The following is a 22322-nucleotide window of genomic DNA, read 5'->3' as shown; positions in this document are numbered from 1 at the left end:
CCAACACAAGTCTTTGAGGTATACCCCAAGAAAAAGGCCCATGAGGAGTATCTGCCTCTTTGCATGTCCATTCTACAATTTTTATTTTTTTAAAAAAAGACTTTATTTTATTTGAGAGAGAGAGAGCAGGCTTAAGTGGGGGACAGGGGAGGGCAGAGGGAGAGGGAGAAGCAGACTCCCCGCGGAGCAGAGAGCCCGATGCAGGACTTGATCCCAGGACCCTGAGATCATGACCTGAGCCGAAGGCAGATGCTTAACCCACGGAGCCACTCAGGTGCCCCTGTTCTATAATTTTTTTTTTAAAAGTCACAGTTTTATCATTGCCTAAACAGAGACAAATGGAAAGAAAGAATAGTGGAGCAAACTTGATTTGTGCAAAGTTTGTATTAATTTCTTTGTAGTACATTCTATTCTATAATAAGGATTCAAGTTCAAGTTGTAAAATAAGTATTTCACATGGAAAAGATTTAGCAAAAAGCATTGGAAAATTCTTTTTTTGATGGATAAAATTGCCCCTTGGGACAACACCCTGACCTCCTTGGGGCACTGTCTCTCTCACTGAAAATGGTCTCAGCTGGAAAATGACACACATCTGCTTTCGATAGAAGAGCATACATGAGCTCTGCGCACACTACAGAGGACAAGTTGGAGCACAAGGAACTTAAAAAGGCCTGGATGAAAAAAAAAAAAAAAAAAGGCCTGGATGCTTCCATGTGGCCATTGTGTACCACAGAGTTGCTGGTCCATTCCCTGTGAATGTTTGTGTAATCTTCCATCAAGGCTTTATTAAACTATGATTTTTTTTTAAGTTTTTAATTTAAGTAATCTCTACACTCAGCGTGGGGCTCAAACTCACAACCCTGAGATCGAGAGTCACACGCTTTTCCGACTGAGTCAGCCAGGTGCCCCATATGATGGTTCATTCTTAAAGATCTGTGTCCAGAGAGGGTCTGGATGCCTGCCCTGTCATGGCTCTGACCTGGTTTATGGTGAAGCCTCCCTGATGAGCCAGGGCTGATATGCCCTTCATGGTATGAGCCCTGGAGCATTCTAGTTCATGCTGTTGTTTTAACAGATGGAGGTCCCACCCTTCAACTCCCCTTCAAGAAAATTCCTAAGTAGTGATTTGGCATGTTACAGGGACATTCCCTTGTACATAAAGGATATCTGAACTCCTGGGAAAATACTGTTCTTTGATCTGGGCCCTGGTGTTTCTTCTGTGAATAGCTAATACTTTGGTCCCTACCCTTGGGTGTAGACCTAATGATGTAAGTTAAACTGAGACCTCTCTCTTTCTTATCTTTAATAAAAATATGCCAGAAATGCAGTTACTAGCCTGACAGAGCCAGTGGGAAATCTTGTGCAGTTTTCTTGAAAGATTTGGCATCTAATGTCCTTCTGCTGGTAGGGTTGGAATATCTCACCCCTCACTGATGATGGACAAATCTGCAATGTCTCTTTATTCAGTGAATCAAAAGTGCTGCACCTTCCATCAGGCCCCAAGACTGGATTGATTGGTCTCCATTTAATAAATAGCTGTAGATATGGAAAAGCAAATCCAGGGAGGTCTTTATCTTTTTAATCCTTTTTCCTAAGATACTAATAACACTCAAGGGCAGAGAAACATTTGGCCCACCCACTCTCTTCTTCCCATGTAGGAAACATTCTGAATCTTTGTCTCTTTAGTACACTGGGTCCCCTTCAGTTTCTTTTGGTGCAACACGTGAGTACTTTGGGCAAACATCTTCCCCACGATCTCTGATGTGATGAATCTTGTCCTATGGGTACCCCATTAAGCTTCAAACCTGAGAGAATGGCAAGCCTCTTGGAAGATTTCACTTAGAAAGTGTATTTTATGTCCTTCCAAAATACGTGGAAAATTTACTTTAGTTGAAACGGGGCAATGAAGTCTGTAGGGAAGGATCTCTGGAAACATAGGCAAGAGCTGAAGCTGTTCTCCATTTTGGGAATTTCTTCTTTGGGGAATTCTCAGCTTTGCTCTTAAGACCATCCACTGATTGAATCAGTCTCACCCAGTTGTCTTGGATAATCATTTGCTTTTAGTTAATTGGGAGGCCGGGGGTTGGCTTCCTTTCTCACTGCAGAAGAATTTGGGGCTTTAACCCTGCTCGCTGCCAACCTGAGGTCCAAAGGAGGGCCACCCAGGTGGGCCTGGCTGCCACTTTCCGGTCTGGAGGCACCAAAATGGTATCATTTCTACTAGGCTCTGCTTTGTAACTTACGATTGTCCTTTGATATTGACCAAAGCTGAGGACACTGAGGCCAAGAGAGGGGCCTGGCTTACCCAGTGAAGCTTTTCCTGGGAGGTGCCAGGCTCCCCGTAGAGACAGAAGAGCTGCCTGGAAATAAGACCATGTCTCAAGTGGAGGAAGCAGAATGAGGTGCACACCTGTCTTCCCAGCATCTGGAGGGGGTTCTGGGAAGGTGGCAGCACCCAGGTAGCCCCTTCCACAAGAGTCCCAGTCATGCTGACATGCAGCCTGTCCACGTGTCAGTGAGCCAGCTCTGTTCTCTCCACTCTGTGCCAGATGCTGGAACCAGCCATAATCAAGACGGACTTTCTGGAGATTCCAATGAAGCAAGAAAGAGGAGCATAAAGCAAATGTTCACACAGATCCAGTGACAATTGTGGGAAAGGGCAAGAAGGAAAAGCAGAATGTGCTGTTGGGAGGGACCAAGCCAGTCTATTACAGAGTTGAAACTTTCCAGGTACCCAGGAGGTGGCCAGCTGGAAGGGGACAGACCTTTCTGGCACAGAGAGTAGGTGTGAAGGCGCTGGAGGTGCGAGGAGAGGGCCTGGCCAGGAGCCCGAGGAGGACGGCAAGCGTGTACAAGGAGCGGTGAGCCAGCGCGGGCCCATTGCTGGTGTGGGTGCCCAGAGGCTGGCTGAGCCCCCTCTTAGGGACCATGGTGAGAAGCAGAGGTCTTGAGCCTAATCTTGGCAGCTTTCTATCTTAGAGTATGAGCTCCCCTGGCCTTGATCTGCTGAAGCCAACTAGAATTTCTTATTTTATGGATAATCTGATTGATCACATTCAACAAATACAGGAAACATTCACTGTGCCCGGCCCTAGAAAAAAATAGGACCAAAAAAGAGACTTTGTCCCTGTCCCTCTGGTCCCCTTCGGGAGGATGAGCTGCGGACAGCAGGTGAGCACTTAAGTAACTCTAAAGTAAGACAGACTGAGTTCGCAAAGAAACCCAAGGACTGAGGTCCAGTGACCAGATCTGACAGTTACAGGAACTTGTCATGTTAATGGCCACATCTTTGAAACGCTTGTCACACTCACTGGGAGTGTTTCCAGAAAACATAATTTAAGCTGAGCCTTGGACCGTGATAGAACTTTTTATTTTTAATATGTTTTTTCCAATTTAAAAATAATCTATGTTCCTAAAAGAAATTTGGTAAATATATAGGTTGAAAATCTGCACATCTAATAATGACTATATATTTTTACTTTAGGGATACAGATTAAGCCCTGCTAATATGGACATATCAGTACAAATATATATTTTGGAAAGGATGATAATCAATAATCTAAGTACACAAAGCAAGAGCTTACAGAAAATCCACAATATTATATGCAAACAAAATACGAAGCAATAGAAACTAGGAAAATTCATAAAACTAAATGAAAAAAGTAAGTATCATGAAAAAATTTAAATGTCAAAATAACAAAAGATAGTACTTTGGAATAAAGACCCATTTTAATAAAATTAAATATAAAACATGAGCAACTCCATTTCTCTATTTCATTTTCCCTCAGAGTTAAGGTAACTAGAAAGCTAGGTGAAACAGTTTCGAGCAATTCTCTTCTGTCAAGTATTTTGCCAAGATGTTTTTTTTCCTGTCATATAATGGAAAAATAACACACAAAAATCAAGAATTCTGTTTATAATTTTTACTGACAGTGGAAATATTACTGTGTGTATTCACTGATGGGGGAAGGATAATGTACTGGCTCAGGTCCCCCCCACCCAGGAGATAATGAAATCACACTTTGAGATTATAGAATACAGGTAGGTAATTGTTTAGGTAATTGTATCAGTACGATAATGATATTGTGTCTTTAGTGATTAGATTATATACAACACAACAGTAATTGACATAATTTTGAGAAAACCATGGAGTAAGAATTCATGAAAATTCCCAATTCATAGGCTAGTCTTTTTTTAGTCAATGTTTCAAACATGATTCACAACAAGAGTATTTAAAGTAATATATACTGAATTATTTTGAGTTAAAGTATTGATGTGAAAATGAAACTATGCTGGATTTCTTTTAGTTATTAAAGAGACAGCTATAAAGATACATAATTTTACCAGGTGAAATAGTATTTAAACTGGTGAAGAGAAGTAAAAATGTCTTTTTAGAGGTCAATGAGTTCAGGTTTTTGTATGCAATATATACTCTCAGATTAACCATAGCTGTAATGACCTCAGTTTCTGAGGACGCTGGAGAGAAAACATTTTTCTTATCTCTTTATGTTATCTGTTCTCAGTAGGGGAGACAGGATTTACTCAAACCCCCGTAATGAAAGTGCTTCATGTGGGAACACCTGGTATTTCGCTGTCAGAGAGAAAGAGAGCCAGAGAGCAAGAAACAGACAGGTAGGTAATTGTTTAGGGAGAGATTTGCTTTGGGAGACCTAATCGTGTCTTGAATCAGGGAAATTTACTTAGCATACCATGAGAATGACCATAGAAGATACGATAATTTGAGTTCAGATTGAGTGCTGTCCTGAATTTCATGCTAATATTTGAGATGATAATATCATTCCTAAAATAACACATTGCCTATCTCGTACGGATAATATCCCACCAGCAGATGCCAAACCGGTTTTGTTCAATTGGACTGATGTTTGGAGTGATATAGACTGAGTTACATGACTAACATTCTTTTCCATTTAGATTTGGTTTGAAAGGCACAGATTGAGACAGACGACTGAGATCTGAGTGGGGCTGAGGAGAATATCAGACCCAGGGACAGGACAACCCTCAGCTTAGGGTCAAGGTAAAAACCCACCAGTCATAATGCAGTTCAGCAACGGATCTCCTTGAGAGGGTAAACAATTATGCATATTTTTCACATTTTCTGCAAAAAATGCTTAGATTAGGAACCCATAATAACAGGTTTTGGGCTTCCTAGTGTCGGAAATATAAACATCGTCCCACTGTTAGCTGGGAAAGGCAGGTTCTTAGCAAGAAAGACTTTGGATTTTCTGTTTCTGCTCTTGCTAAGCAGTCCTGCATCCTGGTCTTTTGTCACCCCAGGGGTTTTATCCAGAAATTTAAAATCTGTTGTATTTCTATACATGAGCAATGAACAGTGCAAAATGGAATTAAGAAAACAAATCTATATGCAGTCATATAGAAAATACTTAGGAATAGATTTAACTGGCACAATGAAAACTATAAAACATTATCAAAAAAATATAAAAGCTATAAATAAACGAAGAAGCATCCTTTGTCCATGTAATGGAAGACGTCATATTGCCAAGATGGCAATACTCCCAAAAGAAATCTACAGATTCAAGGCATTCTGTACCAATATTGTGATTGCCTTTTTTGGCAGAAACTGACAAGTTGACCCTAAGATTCATTTGGAAATGCAAGGAATCCAGATTAGCCAAAACAATCTTGAAAAAGAAGCACGAAGTTGGAGGACTTACACTTCCCAATTTCAAAACTTACTACAAAGCCATGTTAATCAACACAGTGTGGTCCTTACACAGTTCTAAACATATAAATCAACTGAATAGAATTTTGAGTCTAGAAATAAACCCACACATCTATGGTTCATAGAGTTTGACACCAGTGCAAGATAGTTCAATTGAAAAAGTATGGGCTAGGGGTGCCTGGGTGGCTCAGTCGGTTAAGTGTCTGCCTTCAGCTCAGGTCATGATCTTGGAGTCCTGGGATGGAGCCCTCCATCGGGCTCCCTGCTCAGCCAAGAGCCTGCTATTCCCTCTGCCCCTCACCCCACTTGTGCTCTCTCTTTCTTTCCCTCTCTCTTTCTCTCTCAAATAAATAAATAAAATCTTTGGATGCCTGGGTGGCTCAGTCTGTTAAGCATCTGCCTTTGGCTCAGGTCATGACCCCAGGGTCCTGGGATTGAGTCCTGCATCAGGCTCCTTGCTCAGCGGGGAGCCTGCTTCTCCCTCTGCTTCTCCCCTGCTTCTGCTCCCTCCCTCTCTCTCTCTCTCTGACAAATAAATAAATAAAATCTTTAAAAAAAAAGGAAAAGAAAAGGCGGTTTCATTAAAAAAAAAAGTATAGGCTTTACAGAAATGGTATTAGGAGAGCTTGGATATCTACATGGAAAAGGATAAAGCAGACACCTGTCTCACAGTCTATACAAAACTAAAAAATTAAATTATTTCAGTTGGCAAATATCAGATCCGTTTTCATAACTCATAGAACTCTTTCTACATATGTGTTGCAAATCTGGGAAGGTGACTAGTGATAATAAGAGCTCCAACCTCTGACAAATCCTGAGAATCACCTAGGGGAACAGAATCATCCCGGGAAACAATTTAAAAATAAAACTTGACATGGTATCAGTGTTGTCAAATAATTACATCAGAACCTTTTCAGATACATTTGTGCCACTAATATGGGGGTGTACATGCACATGCACACATGCATGTCTATTTTAATTTCCAGATGATTAATGACTATATGGTTCATATTAGGCACAATAACTTCCACTGATTGTACTTTGATAATAAATACTATGGTTGGAATATTTTGGCGCTTGTGTTTTAGGGTATAAACCCTTGCACATAAGGATCTAGACACACCAGTGTGTACTGACCTCATTCTAACACCTTCCAGTGCAAAAAAAGAGAGAGTAAATGAGTGAAAAATTGTACAATGGGGCAGAATGCAATCTGATAACACAATGAAGTAATATTTATATTTCAGGGATATTTTTGTTGTACAAAAGTAGAACCACATACACCTTGATATACACTAATGTATTCTAGAAATTATCACTTCAAAAGACAGGAGAAAACAGAAAATAAGGATAATTTAAAAATTGAGATATAACTGACATGTAACATCGTGTAAGTTTAAGTGCACAACTTACTGAGGTGATACATTTATACCGTGGTATGACTGCTATTGTAGCCTCAGCTCTTGTCACATCATTATCATTTCCTCTAGTGGTGGGAACAACTGAAATCTAATCTCTTAGTAAGTTTAATGTTTGCAGCAGAGTTTTGTTGTCTGTGGTCCCTGTACTGTATTAGATCTCCAGGACTTCTGTATCTATTAGTTTCAGACATGGATCCTTAAACCCCCATCTCTCCCCTCCCCCTCCCCCAGGGGCGGGGCCAGTTTATATTCCCACCAAGTGTGCACGAGGGTCCCGCCAACAATGGTTATTGTTTCCCTGAGTTCACTGAGTTGTCTGTGTTCTCTTGAATCTCACAGAGTTTCTTAAAATAATTATTAAAAATTTTTTTCCCAGATAACTTAATGGCTCTCCATTTCTTTGGAGTCAGTTACTTGAAAATTTTGTGATGTGGTGGTGGCGTCCTGTTTCCTTGCCTTTCGTGTCTCTGCTGGTTTTGCGTTGATGACTCTGCACAGTCATCTCCTTTGGCCTTTTCAGACTGGCTTCCGTGGGGAAGGACTTCCATCTGGAGGTGGTTCTGAGGGCGCTGGTTGGGTGGGATGCAGCAGCTCTGGTTCCTGGGTAGGCATAGTGGCCGCTTTAACAGCTGCGCTCGATGTTGGCCAGATGGTGGGAGTTTCCTGGGACCGACATGGCAGAGGTCATGCAGGTGGCCGCGGCGAGCGGGGCTGCTGGGATCCTCAGAGGGGAAGGCTGCTTGGGTTCTCCTGTTCTTCTTTATATCTGTGGGATGAAGTGACGCCAGCCGGTAGGGTGGGGGGACAGGCTGCAGCATCGGCCCTGGCCTGATGAGCTGTAGTTATGGCTTGGACCCGGGGGCAGGGTACAGTGGCAGCTTGGGGATGGTGGGTCAAAGCCTCATAACTGGCCCCAGGGGTAGTCATGAGACAGGAGCAATATGCTCTGATGGTGGGTGGTTCACTAAAGCCATGTTGTGGGACCTGGGCTCAGAGTGTTACAGAACCTGGGCTGGATTGCCCGACAGAAGAACCAAGCGGCACCCGGAGATCTTGGAGGCTAGGAGGTTTATTTAACGACGGCGCACTCAGAGGAGAGGAGCCCCGAGCACAAACAGAGGGGGCATTTCATACACTTCTACTTCCGCATACTTGGCACTTTTGGTGCATGAGCGAAGCAGGGCAGGGAGAAAAACCCAGAAGAGCCCCGGGGCAAGGACTGGGACTCTCTGGCTGGCTCGGCAGGCCATCTTAGGACACAGATTTTCCTTATCAAGAGCAGTGACCGTTCAGAGCCGTGAGCTGACACGTGGGTAGGACTCAGAGCAGTGGCCGCACAGGAAGGCAAGGACAGTTCAGAACCACGTGCAATGAGGAGTCCGGGCCATGAGCTGGGACCTGGGATGCTGGGCTCAGTGCTGGCAGCGCTCTCAGGCAACGATGGCTCAGAGCTGTGACCTGGGGCTCTGCAGGCTCAGGGCCATGGCAGTGCTCCTGGGTGATGACCTGTCAGAGCTGCAACCTGGGTGCGTCATGGAGCTCAGGGGAGCAGCACCCCCGTTGCAGCAATGATGGGTCAGAGCCATGACCTGGCACCCAGGGGACAGGGCTCAGGACAGCAGGTGGCCAGTCCTAGCAATGACGGTTCAGAGATGCAACCTGAGATACAGTGTCTGGGGCGCAGGGCAGAGGCATCCAGTCTGTGTATGGTGAGGGGCTGCGGTATGCTGATCCCAGAGAGTGGGGCACCGCAGCAACTGGGGTTTCTGGGGGCAAGCCTCACCCCAAGTGACAGCTCCAGCCCCGGGGAGTAGACGCGGTGGAGGGGACTCCAGGCAGCTCCACCTGCTGGGAGCAGCATTGCTGCAGACTGTGGGATACCTGTGTAGCAAAGGCTGCACATGTCCACAGTGGTGAGGCTTTCTGGGGTCCTCCTGCTCTCTTTGGCCCCCTGCGGTGAAACCCTCTTAGGGGATCCTCTGTGGTTCCAAGCTGCTCTTGACTGGGGACTGGGATGATACAAGTTAATGTGCTTCCTATGGTCTTCAATGTGGCCATTCTCAACTGTTGAGGTCCAGAGGGTTTTTGCTGCTTCTTAGAAGTCCAGAGCTTTCTCTGAGCTATTTTTAGGTGTATTTATTTATTTATTTATTTATTTTTTTAAAGATTTTATTTATTTATTTGAGACAGAGAGAATGAGAGACAGAGAGCATGAGAGGGAGGAGGGTCAGAGGGAGAAGCAGACTCCCTGCCAAGCAGGGAGCCCAATGCGGGACTCGATCCAGGGACTCCAGGATCATGACCTGAGCCGAAGGCAGTCGCTTAACCAACTGAGCCACCCAGGCGCCCCTATTTATTTATTTTTATTTTTACTCATTTATTAAAGAAAAATTTTAGTTCCAGTATAATTAACACAGAGTATTATATTAGTTTCAGGTGTACAATACAGTGATTCAACAGTCCTAATCATTACTCAGTGCTTATCATGATAGGTGTGCTCTTAATCCCAGTCACCTATGTCACCCATCCCCCCACCCCCATCCCTTTGGGAACCACCAGTTTGTTCTCTATATTAAGAGTTTGTTTTTTGTTTTTCTCTTTTTTTCTTTGTTTTGTTTCTTAAATTCCACATATGAGTGAAATCATATGGTGTTTGTCTTTCTCCAACTGATTTATTTCAGTTAGTTATTTTATTAAAAATTTTTTGTTGTTGTTGGGGGAGAGATGCACATTGAGACCTCCTAGCCCACTATCTTGCTGATGTCCTCCTCTACTTTTTTTGGTCCATTTCTTCTTATGGGAGTTTTAGCACATTGTGTCTTTCAAGGAATTTGTCAACTTCATCTAGGTTATCAAATTTGTAAGCAGAGCTTTAATTTTTAAATTTTTAATTAATTTATTTTTAAATATTTTATTTATTTGACAGAGAGAGAGAGAGAACAAGCAGGGGAAGTGGGAGAGGGAGAAGCAGGCTCCCACCAAGCAGGGATCCCAATGCGGGGCTTGATCCCAGGACCCTGGGATCATGACTTGAGCTGAAGGCAGACGCTTAACTGACTAAGCCACCCAGGCACTCCTGTAGGCAGAGTTTTTAAAAGTATTCCTTTATTAGCTTTCGAGTTTTCCTCTATCTCAGAGATACTGTTTCCTGTCTACTAATAAGCCTTAATCAAAAGCATTCTTCATTTCCGTTACAGTTTTTTTTTCATCAGTAGCATTTCTTTTTGGTTCTTTCTTAGTTTTTCCTTGTCTCTCTTTACTTTACCCATCTGTTCTTGCATGCTATCTACTCTATCAGTTAGAGCCCTTATAATATTAATCACAGTTGTTTTAAATTCTGAGTCTGATATTCTGATATCCCTGTCAAGTCTGGTTCTGATACTTACTCTGTTTCTTCAAATTGTGTTTTCTCTCTTTTTTTGTTGTATGCCTTGTAATTTTTCCCAGCTTTATTGAGATGTAATTGACATATAACATTGTCTAAATTTATAGTGTACAATGTGATGATTCGATATATATATTCATTGGGAAATGATTATCAGAATAAGGTTAGTTAACACATCCATCACCTCACAAAATTACTATTTTTTGTTGTGGTGAGAACATTTAAGATACTCTTTTAGCAAATTTCACGTATACAATACAGTATTATTATAGTCAGCATGCTGTACATTAGATGCCTAGAACATACTCACCTTATAACTGAAGTTTGTTCCCTTTGGCAAAATCTCCTTGTTGCCCCCACCCCCACCACCGACTCCAGTCCTGGGCAACCACCAATTTCCTCTCTGTCTCTATGAGTTAAGCTTTTTTTAGATTCCACAATAAGTGAACCCAAACAGTATGTAATTTTTTCTTTTTTTGAAAGATTTTATTTTTTATTTATTTGTCAGAGAGAGAGAGAGCACAAGCACGGGGAGTGGCAGGCAGAGGGAGAAGCAGGCTCCCCACTGAGCAGGGAGCACGGTGCGGGACTCAATCCCAGGACCCTGGGATCATGACCTGAGCTGAAGGCAGACGCTCAACTGACTGAGTCACCCAGGCATCCCTGTAATTTTTTCTTGATAGCCGGATACCACGTACTGGGTAAAAGGAACTGATGTACATAGACCTTTAGTAATGTGGTAGTGAGGTGTGGGGGGAGGGGAAGCATTCTATTATCATATGACTAGGACTTAATCTTTTTATAAGCCTGTGCCTCTGGACTGTGGGACTCACGATTGTTTCTCAGATTCTTTTGTCTACTTGTAGGTGGGAGAAGACGGGTAGACTGGATTTGGTATTTCCCTTCTCCCACATGGAGGGCTAGAGCTGACTAGAGTTAGATATTCACCTCTTACCAGGTCAGGTTCGATTCTGATAGGATTCCAGCAGGCTAGGCTCTGATTAACTAGTTCCTCCTGAGTGCAGGTTTTGTTAAGAAGAACAGGATGCTCTGGTTATGTTTCACAATGGTTCCTTTTGCCCTCCTCCTGGCAGAAACACAAGGTAATTTATCTATGATATTTACTGTGAGAATCTGGTCAGGCTTTTGGAGGTAAGTCTCACAATATTGTGGTACCCTTAAACAAAATAGCAGCAAACCCAATTCAACAGCATATTAAAAGGATCATATGCCACAATCAGTTGAGATTTATCCTTGGGATGCAAGGATGGTTCAACAAACCAAATCAATAAATGTGATATAGTACAGTAACAGAATTAAGAAAAAAAATCATATGATCATCTCAACAAATGCATTTGACAAAAATTTGACAATAAATGTTTTTTGTAGTTTTTTTGACATGTTACACTTGACAAAATACAACATCATTTCATGATAAAGAGTCTCAACGAATTAGGTGTAGAAGGAATTTACCTCAACATAATAAAGGCCATATATGACAAGCCCACAGCTTACATCATACCTAAGAGTGAAAGGCAGCCCCACAAGCATTATTTGGACAGAATTCCTAGAGTGGCATAGCTATCAGAGGACAAATAGCCCAAATTCCATATTGACATACTTTGAATGGAATGATCAACATGGAAGTGAAAATAATCTGCATTTATCCAGTTTTCAAAAAGATGCCTGGAAAAAGCACAATTATACCAGGAGAAGCTGTATTCAGACTGCCAATGAATATCTCAAAGCAACTTTCTAGGGGAAGATTCTGAGATCAGGATGTTGTATCCAATGTTATAATATTCAATAAGCCATTGGCTATGGGGACCTCAGTTTGAGGGCATACAGGGGAGAATAATATTTCTTTCTCTTTATGCTCATGTTCCAGGTGACAGAGATAGCATTTACTGAAATCCTAGTAATAGAAGTGTATTCTGTGGGAACATGTGGTGATTGGCAGGCTGAGTGGCACTGGGTTCATTTGAATTGATGTTGAGGAAAGAATGTCCAGGAGCAGTGTAGGACGATGTTTACTCTGCAATGGTGTTCTCCAATGTATTCATTGCTTCCAAATTTCCACCTGTGTTTAAAGCTTCTTTTCTGATAATATCTGCAGTAATCAATCGAGAGAACAGATGTAACATTTGTGCACAATGCCCAGGACATAAGAGCAGATCCACAGGTCTTGGCGTCTTTAGCATAGAAGCCTTATCATGAGTTATCAAATTTTCCATATAAAACACTCAGAAATGCATCCCTATACTGACTCCTGGATTGAGGAAGCCATGATAGTGGTTCATTGTTTGTCAACAATTATGTCATGGACCATTGTTTCAAAGTTAGGTATTAGGTTCCCAAGAGCCTCCTTATTGAGAGTTGACTCTAAATGCAGAAAGGGGAAAATGGAATGAATATGTGCCCAGTCAGGTGTATTGGTCATTATTGTCTACCTGTTTCAGGAGATCTTATCAGAGAAGACTTTGAAACATATTTTGTATTACCAGAAGGAGATAACACAGGCGGAGTGAAGACATGCAGACATTTACAAAACCATAGGTTATAGATGGGAAGGGAGAGGCCGAAGCATCAGGACACAGATTAATTGGTTAAATCATGTGGGAGGATATGGTGGGTTAGATCCAAGTATCAATCAAAGATATTTTCTCTCTGAGAGGCAAAACTTTGGTGTATATTATGTGAATAGAGCCAAGTGTTAGGAGCAGATGGGGGTTAAGTGTTGAGGCCTCAGTATCTTCTACAGGGAGGATGAGGTCTTGAGCCAGTGTGGGTAATTCTCTCAGCAATCTATCAGGTGAGTTCAATTTTATAGGGATGCTACTTGGCTTAATAGCTTTGCTGAGGCCACACAACTAACCGGGCAACAGCGAAAGGAAGTAACCAATGCATAATACATTATTTTTCTCACATTAGTAAAAGTCAGTGCATATTTTTGGAGTTATGCATGTGAGTAGCGTACACGTAGCCTGAAAACGTCTTTGCCCTCATAGATTAAGACTTTGAAGAATGCCTTTAGGTCAGATGATTTTTTAAAAATGTACTCAAACATTCAATAATCACGTAGTCACTCTTGAGCATATTTTTACACTAAAGTGGTTGGTGTCACAACATCTCTGCCACATATACTTTTCCATGAACTCAGAAAGGAAAAAAAAAGTTAGAAATTCATGATACTATTTTTTTGAATGCAGTGGTGTTTTAGGGAGTTGGCTCATAGTAGCTCTTGAGAACATATTCAGGAATTTTGCAATTCCGTTGTTAAACCATTTGTAGTTTAAAATCATGGAAATCAGCAAACACTACCAATGGGTACTTTTTACTTCAAAGAGCTGGTTTACCAGTACACCACTAGATATAAGTGTCTGGCAATCAAAAATCATAGTCTATAAATAAAGATGAACAAATCCTGGACTTGGAATTGTAACTTACGTGCTGTCACACTGGAAACAATGAGGCTTAGGAATAAGTGATCTGCTGACTATGGTTGTGATCATTCACCATACAGCCACTGTAGTAGGCATCTTCAAAACGTTTTTCATATTCCTTTTGCCAATTCTCACATAATAATTCTTCGTAGAACCAAGTATCAGTGAAATGTTAGGATTTTAAGTGAATTAACATACTTCATTCTATTAGATACGGTGCGTTATTTCTCATGCTTTCTGCTTTTGTTTGGAAAGGAAGTATAATGCCAGTCAACTTAGTCATCTCCTGGTGGAAGATATTTTTTTTTTTTTTAAATGAATCCTGTTTTTTTTTTTTTTTTTAAAGATTTTATTTATTTATTTGAGACAGAGAAAATGAGAGAGACAGAGAGCACATGAGAGGGGGGAGAGTCAGAGGGAGAAGCAGGCTCCCTGCTGAGCAGGGAGCCCGATGCGGGACTCGATCCAGGGACTCTGGGATCATGACCTGAGCCGAAGGTAGTCGCTTAACCAACTGAGCCACCCAGGCGCCCCTGGAAGATATTTTTATTCCTTACTTTTTCAATGTACTATTTTATTTCCCATTTTAACTTATTAATTTCATGGTGTGTAATCTAAGGCACTTCTACTCATGTCATTTACAAAGTACCACTACTTAGAGGACTGTAATACTTCCCTTGCAGAAGCACTTTGGCAAGAATATTAGTTCTCCCTTTTCATTATTATTTTTGATTTAGGAGACAATATCACTTGAAGAAAGTTTTAAATGAACAAATTTATAGATCACCTACAATCAGAAATATTATAGGGGCACCTGGCTGGCTCAGTTGGTAGAGCATGCAACTCTTGATCTCTGGGTTGTGAGTTCGCACCCCACATTGGTGTAGAGATTACTTAAAAATAAAATCTTTTAAAAATTATATATTTTCCTTGGTTTCAAGTAACTTGGTTGTATATTCTCTTAAATAGTTCCAGTGAACACTTCAATAAGACTTTAGAACCTACTTTATATTGTTTTGAACACCAAAGTGCCATTTATCTTCATATTTATATTATCTTCTTAAATCGTAGCTTAAACTATTTCCTTTATATCCATCAGATTGACATGTCCAACTTACCAAGTAACTACCAAGTAATTCTACCAGAGTAGAATTAAAATTCTCGGTACTTGAATTCCATTCCCATTTCACATCCCTGATTTTCTGTTAACACCAAATTAATTTTTGGAAAAGTTGTGTCCCTCAAGGATTATTTTGTCCCTGCACCCTTCATTAGAGGAATTGCTTCTGCAATTCTCTCTTTTTAACACCACCTCAGAGACTCACCTGTCCTGAGCCTGTCATGGCAAGTGTAGGTAATATGATAATCACATCCCAATGGAGATGAGAGCACCATATCCCCCCTATGACCGTGGGGCTGATATGTTCTCACCAGCACCAGCCTGTCATTTGTGTCCCACCTGTGCATGGAGGAGAGGCGTCAGACTCCGGTGGGTCACTTCTGCTTTAGCTCCTACATGGAATGACTGGACAGACTCTTCTGAAAGACTTCCCTTCTCTCCTTGAGGCTCACCATCATATTTTTCTCATTTTTCCCTTCTATTTTTCCCATATGTGTCTTCTCCATTTTTCATCATTTACTTGCCTTCTGTTTCCTTTTTTCTCTCATTATTTTTCTTCCTTGCTTTCTTTTCTTTCCACATTGCATATCTTTTCTTCGTCTCTTTCATGCTTCCTTTTCTCACCCACATCTCTCCATCATCTTCTGGGGTTTTTTAAAATTTTGGATTTTTCTGATTTTATCCCATGGTCTCTCCTCCTTATGAGGTGTCACAGCACAACGTTAGGAGACCTGAATCTGGAGTCCGGGCTTCCTGGGCTGAATCTCAGCTCTGACCCTTACTAGATGGATGACCTTGGGCATTATGTTTGTACCACCTGGGTTTCCATGTCCTTACCCATAAAGTGAGAAAAAATAGCTTTCTCTTGAAGATTAAACAAATTACCACAGGTAAGTTATTTAGGAGCGTGCATGGCTCATAAACGGGCCTATTAACATTAATATTCTACTATTAATATTCTCACTGCTTTCCATCCTTTATTTGTAGCTCACTTTCATTGCTCTTTGGCACCTGTCATTTTCGTGAGTGACTCTCTTTTCCTCCATCGATAGCCTATGTGGGCTTATTGTTGCACTTGCTTTGTTTCCATTTATGTTTTCTTACATTTTCTTTTCTTTTTTTTTAAGTAGGCTCCACACCCAGCATGGAGCCCAATGCTGGGCTTGAACTCACAACCCTGAGACTGAGACCTAAGCTGAGATCAAGAGTCGGACCGACTGATCCACCCAGGTGCCCCTTCTTACACTCTTTTTGCCCCTTTAGTTCATTTCTGTCTTTTCCTGTGCTCAGAAATTTCCAATTATAATTTCCTTTCGATTCTCTCAATTCTTTACCTCTCTTTTTTTTAATGCTTTCGAGTTCATTTAATTCATTGCTGGGATGCGGACTTGTCTAGGTTTTCCATTTATTCCGTTTCCTTTGCCACCTCTTCTTTTATTGGTGCTTGTCTGTCTCTTTGTCATCTAGTCATCCAGCTCAGTGACCCTACACATTTTCACATTTTCTCTTTCTTTTACATTTCATTTCTACTCTCCACTTTGACTTCTTCTCCCCTTCTCTTTATGATTTTATAATGTGATACATCATCTCTTATTTTGTTTTGTTGATTTTTTATATGGTTTTAGTGCTTTTTACATTTTCTTGATTTTTCTCTTCTCCTCCTCTCATTTATTTACTTTGCGATCTGTTTATGTATGACTTACTTGTAGCCCCTTTATTTCCTCAAATATACGTTTTCTTCTCATTTATCATTTACTGTGTTTTTTCCTAAACTTCTCTCTCTCTTTTTTTCTAAGATTTTATTTATTTATTTATTTGAGAGAGAGAGAGCAAACAAGGAGGGGGACAGCAGGCAGAGGGAGAGGGAGAGGGAGAGGGAGAAGCAGGCTCCCTGTGGAACAGGGAGCCCGACATGGGGCTCCATCCCAGGACCTCAGGATCATGACCTCAGTCAAAGGCAGACGCTTAACCAACTGAGCCACCCAACCGCCTCAACTGCTCTCTTTTGATCACTTTATCCCCTCTTATTTTCTTCAATTCAATAAATTTGTTTCCCTAGAGAGTCTTTGTTTTATCTTATCTCACAAACCCCCTTCACCTTATCTTCTTTACCTGTATTCTCCCCTATATATTTCATATTCTTTACTCTCTTATTTTTTCTCCATTATAATTTGACTTCTCACCTGCTATCAATATTCATACTTTTAAAAATAGATTTATTTATTTATTTTAGTGAGAGAGAGCGAGAGAGCACGTGAGCCAGGGCAAACAGAGGGGAGGGGCAGAGGGAGTGAGAGAATCTCAAGCAGACTCCCACTGACCTTGGAGTCTGATCCAGGGCTTGATCCCAGGACCCTGAGATCATGACCTGAGCCAAAATCAAGAGTCGGCTGTTTAACTGACTGAGCCACCCAGGCGCCCCTATCAATATTCATTCTTAAATATTATTTTAAATGATCACTTGTATATTTTCTTATTGTGTTGACAGGTAGTTTAAAAAATACCTCCTATGAGATAATCATAGCTCTATTAGCTCAGAAGCAGATCTTCGATATATGGAGCTCAATTGCTAGTAGAAGCAAAAAAAAAAGATAATTTTAGTAGTGTGATAAATGGTAGGGAAAAGATAGGCCAAAAGTCCTCAAGAAGACTAGAAAAGTCTAACACAGAACATTTTCTTTTTACATTATATTATTTCATCTAGTTTATTTTCCTCTTCTTATGCTTTTCTTATTCTTCTCATTAAATATTCCATCACTCTAACAAAAAATGTTTCTATTCCATAAAAGAATATCTGTAGTGCCATAGAAATTTATATTAATAACATTCTAAATTCTAAATAAAGCTATATTCTATAGATTGTATTGAGGCTTTAGTGAATTACTGCTACCATTGAAATTATTGTACCTTTGAGATGAAATTGACAATATTGTTCTTTTCTTTTTCAGGTAGGCAAATCTAATAATCACATTATAAGGTTACCCAGAATTTCAAATTCACTGGCTTTGTTATCAGATGGGTTTGGGTTCAAATCCAGCCACCACTTAACAAGGTATGTTAATATTGTTCTTAAAGCTTTTAAAGTACAATGAAAATGTGAGAATTACTATTTTAAAAAATTAAAAAGAAATATCTGATACCTTGCCAGATATTTAGCTGTATTTAAGCAACAATAAATAAGTCTGTATAATAATGGTTAATTAAAAACTCAACTATTCAGTAGAAAAGAGTAGCTCAACAACAACAAAAAAGGAATTTCATAAACTATTTTTTCCTACAAAAAAAAAGAAAGAAAGAAGTAGCTCATTAAAGAGCAGATCAGAGGAAATGTGAGCAATTTGCACACAGTAAATTTGCATAAATAATTAGGAAAGAAAAGAAAGAATATCCTTTATAATCTGTGCTGTCCAGTACAGTAGCCTTTACCTACTAGCCAGTGAGTACTTGAAATGTGGCAAATCCAACTAAGATGTACTCTAAGTGTAAAATACACACTGAATTTTGAAGACTTAGTATAAAAAAAGAATGTAAAACATATTTATTATATGCTAAAATGGTATTTTGGATATATTGAGTCAAATAAAACATATGTTTATTTCATTTGTCTCCTTTTTTAATGTTTCTAGTGTAAAATTAAAAATTATGTATAATTCGCATTATATTTTATTGAATAGCTCAGTACTAGGTAGGTGTAGGGGACATGTTCAGTGTCTCTGTCTGCCTGTCTGTCTCCTTTGTATTAATTGGGTTCATCATCATATACCTCCTTTCTTTTTATTTATTTATTTATTTATTTATTTGAGACAGAGAGAATGAGAGGGAGGAGGGTCAGAGGGAGAAGCAGACTCCCTGCCGAGCAGGGAGCCCGATGCGGGACTCGATCCCGGGACTCCAGGATCATGACCTGAGCCGAAGGCAGTCGCTTAACCAACTGAGCCACCCAGGCGCCCACCTTTCTTTTTTTTTTTTTAAAGATTTTTTAAAGAATTTATTTATTTGAGAGAGAGAGAGAATGGGGTGAGGAGGAGCAGAGGGAGAGGGAGAAGCAGGCTCCCTGCTAGCAGGGAGCCCGACATGGGGCTCCATCCCAGGACCCTGGGATCATGACCTGAGCCTAAGGCAGATGCTTAACCCACTGAGCCACGCAGGCACCCCTCTTTTTTGTTTTTTAAGATTTTATTTTTAAATAAGCTCTACACCCAGCATGGGGCTCGAACTCACAACCCCAAGATCAAGAGTCATATGCTCTACCAACTGAGCCAGCCAGGTGCCCCTTATGTGCCTCCTTTCAAGCACACTGCCTTCATCAGTCCAGGACTCTAGGAATGTGTGTGTACATGTACATGTCAATACACAGTCAGTTCCCTCAAATTCATTCCCCAAATCCTCTTCTCTCTTGCATAGTCATTTACAGCTTTGTACTTAATATGCATGAATTGTTGTGTGATGTTCTGTTCTGATTCTGATCTTGTCACCCAGGGCTATTTTTTCAGATCTCTGCATGTTAATGATTTAAATCTAAATGATTCTTAGTAACTTCTGTGTTATACTTTTTTCATTTGCATCACTCACTTTTATATTCACCTGTACCTTTTTTTTTTTTTTAAGATTTTATTTATTTATTTGACACAGAGAGAGAGCATAAGCAGGGGGAGCAGCAGAGGGAGAGGGAGAAGCAGGCTCCCGGCAAAGCAGGTGGAGCCCGATGCAGGACTCGATCCCAGGACCCTGGGATCATGACCTGAGCCGAAGGTAGTCGCTTAACTAACTGAGCCACCCAGGTGCCCCAATGTTCACCTATATCTTAATTGGTGAATACTTTTGTATGTCTCCCCGTAAAGCTGTCTGTACTGAGTTTATATTCAGGCATAAAACTGAGGTGTCAGAGGGCATATACATGTTCAATTCAATAATATTTCCCAATTATACTCTAGAATTAACATACTTGTTTACCATACCACCAATAGTGTCTGGCAGTTTCTATTTTCCCACGTCTTCACCAGCCCTTGAGATGATCTGTTTGATATTTTTGTCAGCATCATGGTGAAGTACAGTATCTTCCTGGTCCTCTGATATGTATTTTTGTAATTGTTAGTGAAGTTGAGTGTATTTTCAAAGGCTACCTAACCATTGGGTATCCCCTTCTGTGAATTATTGTTCCATAAATTGTCCAAGTGTCTTTTGGGTTCCCTGTCTTTCTCTTATGGTTTTTAAGGAGATACTGACGTATGTAAGAGACACAAATAACATATTTTCAGTCGTATACATGGCAAATATTATCTCTCACTGTGTCTCCTGCTTTTTTGTTTTCTGTTGCATAACTTTATTGGATTTGGTGTGGGATATATTATATGCATGTATACACACATATATACATATATAATACATATAAATGTATTATATATGTGTATATACATATTTGTATATATACACTAATAAATTCCAGATGAAATCAAGTTAATTGTTACTAAATGATTAATAAAAATCTTGAAAGCAATCTTAAAAGTTGGAGGACAATTTTCTTATCTTAAAATAAACAGAAGGGGGCGCCTGGGTGGCTCAGATGGTTAAGCGTCTGCCTTCAGCTCTGGTCATGATCCCAGAGTCCTGGGATCAAGCCCCACATTGGGCTTCTGACTCGGCAGGGAGTCTGCTTCTCCCTCTCCCTCTGCCTCTCCCACTGCTCATGCTCTCTCTCTCTCTGTATCTCTGTGTCTCAAATGAATAAATAAAATCTTTAAAAATAAATAAATAAATAAATAAATAAATAAATAAATAAATAAACAGAAGAAGCACCAAAGGACAAAATAATTTTGTGTACAGTAAATTAAATTCCTCACTAAATTAAAAAAAACATATGACCACAATTCAGTGGCAACATACAACCTGAGAAATATTTACTGAATACCTAAAATTTAATATCAGCCAAAAAAAGCATGTGCAAATCATTAAGAACACCACTTTGAATTGATACTTAACAAAAGATGCAAGGCAAATCATCAAGTTTACTTTAAATGTTCAACATAATACAAAATTAATCAAATCAAAATTACAACAGTAAAGTGATGTTAATTTCTTTCTCCAAAATTGGTAAAGATTATGAAAATTATTACATTTTATGCTGGTTTGGTTAGCATAGTTAGATAGGACAATTTGTTAGAGATGAGGTTTTATTTTGGTGTAACCTTTTCTGGAAATAATTTGGCAATTATTGCCTGTTGTACATAAAGCTTTATGCCTAAAGAGCAGAGAGGTATTTCTAGGAAGAAAAATGTGGAAGTAACGAATAGAAAATCCTTTCAGAAATTGTTAAATATTAGAATATAATAAGTAATAATATTATTAAATATTATGATAATTAAAATTATGTTTACAAAACACTTTTGTTTACATGATAAATGCTTCTGTTATGTTATCAATTGCAAACATGACACCAAATTCTTTATACGTTATCAGTCCTTTAAAATATTATAATGTAGGGGAGCCTGGGTGGCTCAGTCGTTAGGTGTCTGCCTTCGGCTCAGGTCATCATCCCAGGGTCCTGGGATCGCGCACTGCATCAGGCTCCCTGCTCCGCAGGAAGCCTGCTTCTCCCTCTCCTGCTCCCCCTGCTTGTGTTCCCTCTCTCGCTGTGTCTCTCTCTCTGTCAAATAAATAAATAAAATCTTTAAAAAAAATTATAATGTGAAAAACTGTGGTAAAGAGTATCAAATGTGTTATTAAATGTGTTTACCTCTGCCTGTTTAGGATTATGTATATTTTTAAACATTGCATTATAATTCTTTACCCAAATTTCTGCAATTATAACTTTTATGAAGACACCCTTATCTTTGAAGCATAATATACTTAACACTATCCTCAACCATGAATTTTTGCTTTTCTCTGTAGCCTACTTTCTTTTTTTTTTTTTTTTAAAGATTTTTATTTATTTATTTGAGAGAGAGAATGAGAGAGAGAAAGAGCACTTTCTGGGGGGGGAGGGTCAGAGGGAGAAGCAGACTCCCCGCTAAGTGGGGAGCCCGCTCTGGGACTCGATCCTGAGACTCCAGGATCATGACCTGAGCCGAAGACAGTTGCCCAGCCAACTGAGCCACCCAGGCACCCGTCTGTAGCCTACTTTCTTTTTTTTTTTAACTAATTTCTTTTTTTATTATTTATTTATTTATTTTTATTCTTATGTTAATCCCCATACATTACATCATTAGTTTTAGATGAAGTGTTCCATGATTCATTGTTTGTGCATAACACCCAG

Source organism: Leptonychotes weddellii, chromosome 6, assembly GCF_054177405.1.
Source record: "Leptonychotes weddellii isolate Sample4059 chromosome 6, ASM5417740v2, whole genome shotgun sequence".
In the NCBI taxonomy this organism is placed as follows: domain Eukaryota; kingdom Metazoa; phylum Chordata; class Mammalia; order Carnivora; family Phocidae; genus Leptonychotes; species Leptonychotes weddellii.
Note: the sequence above shows the minus strand (reverse complement) of the source record.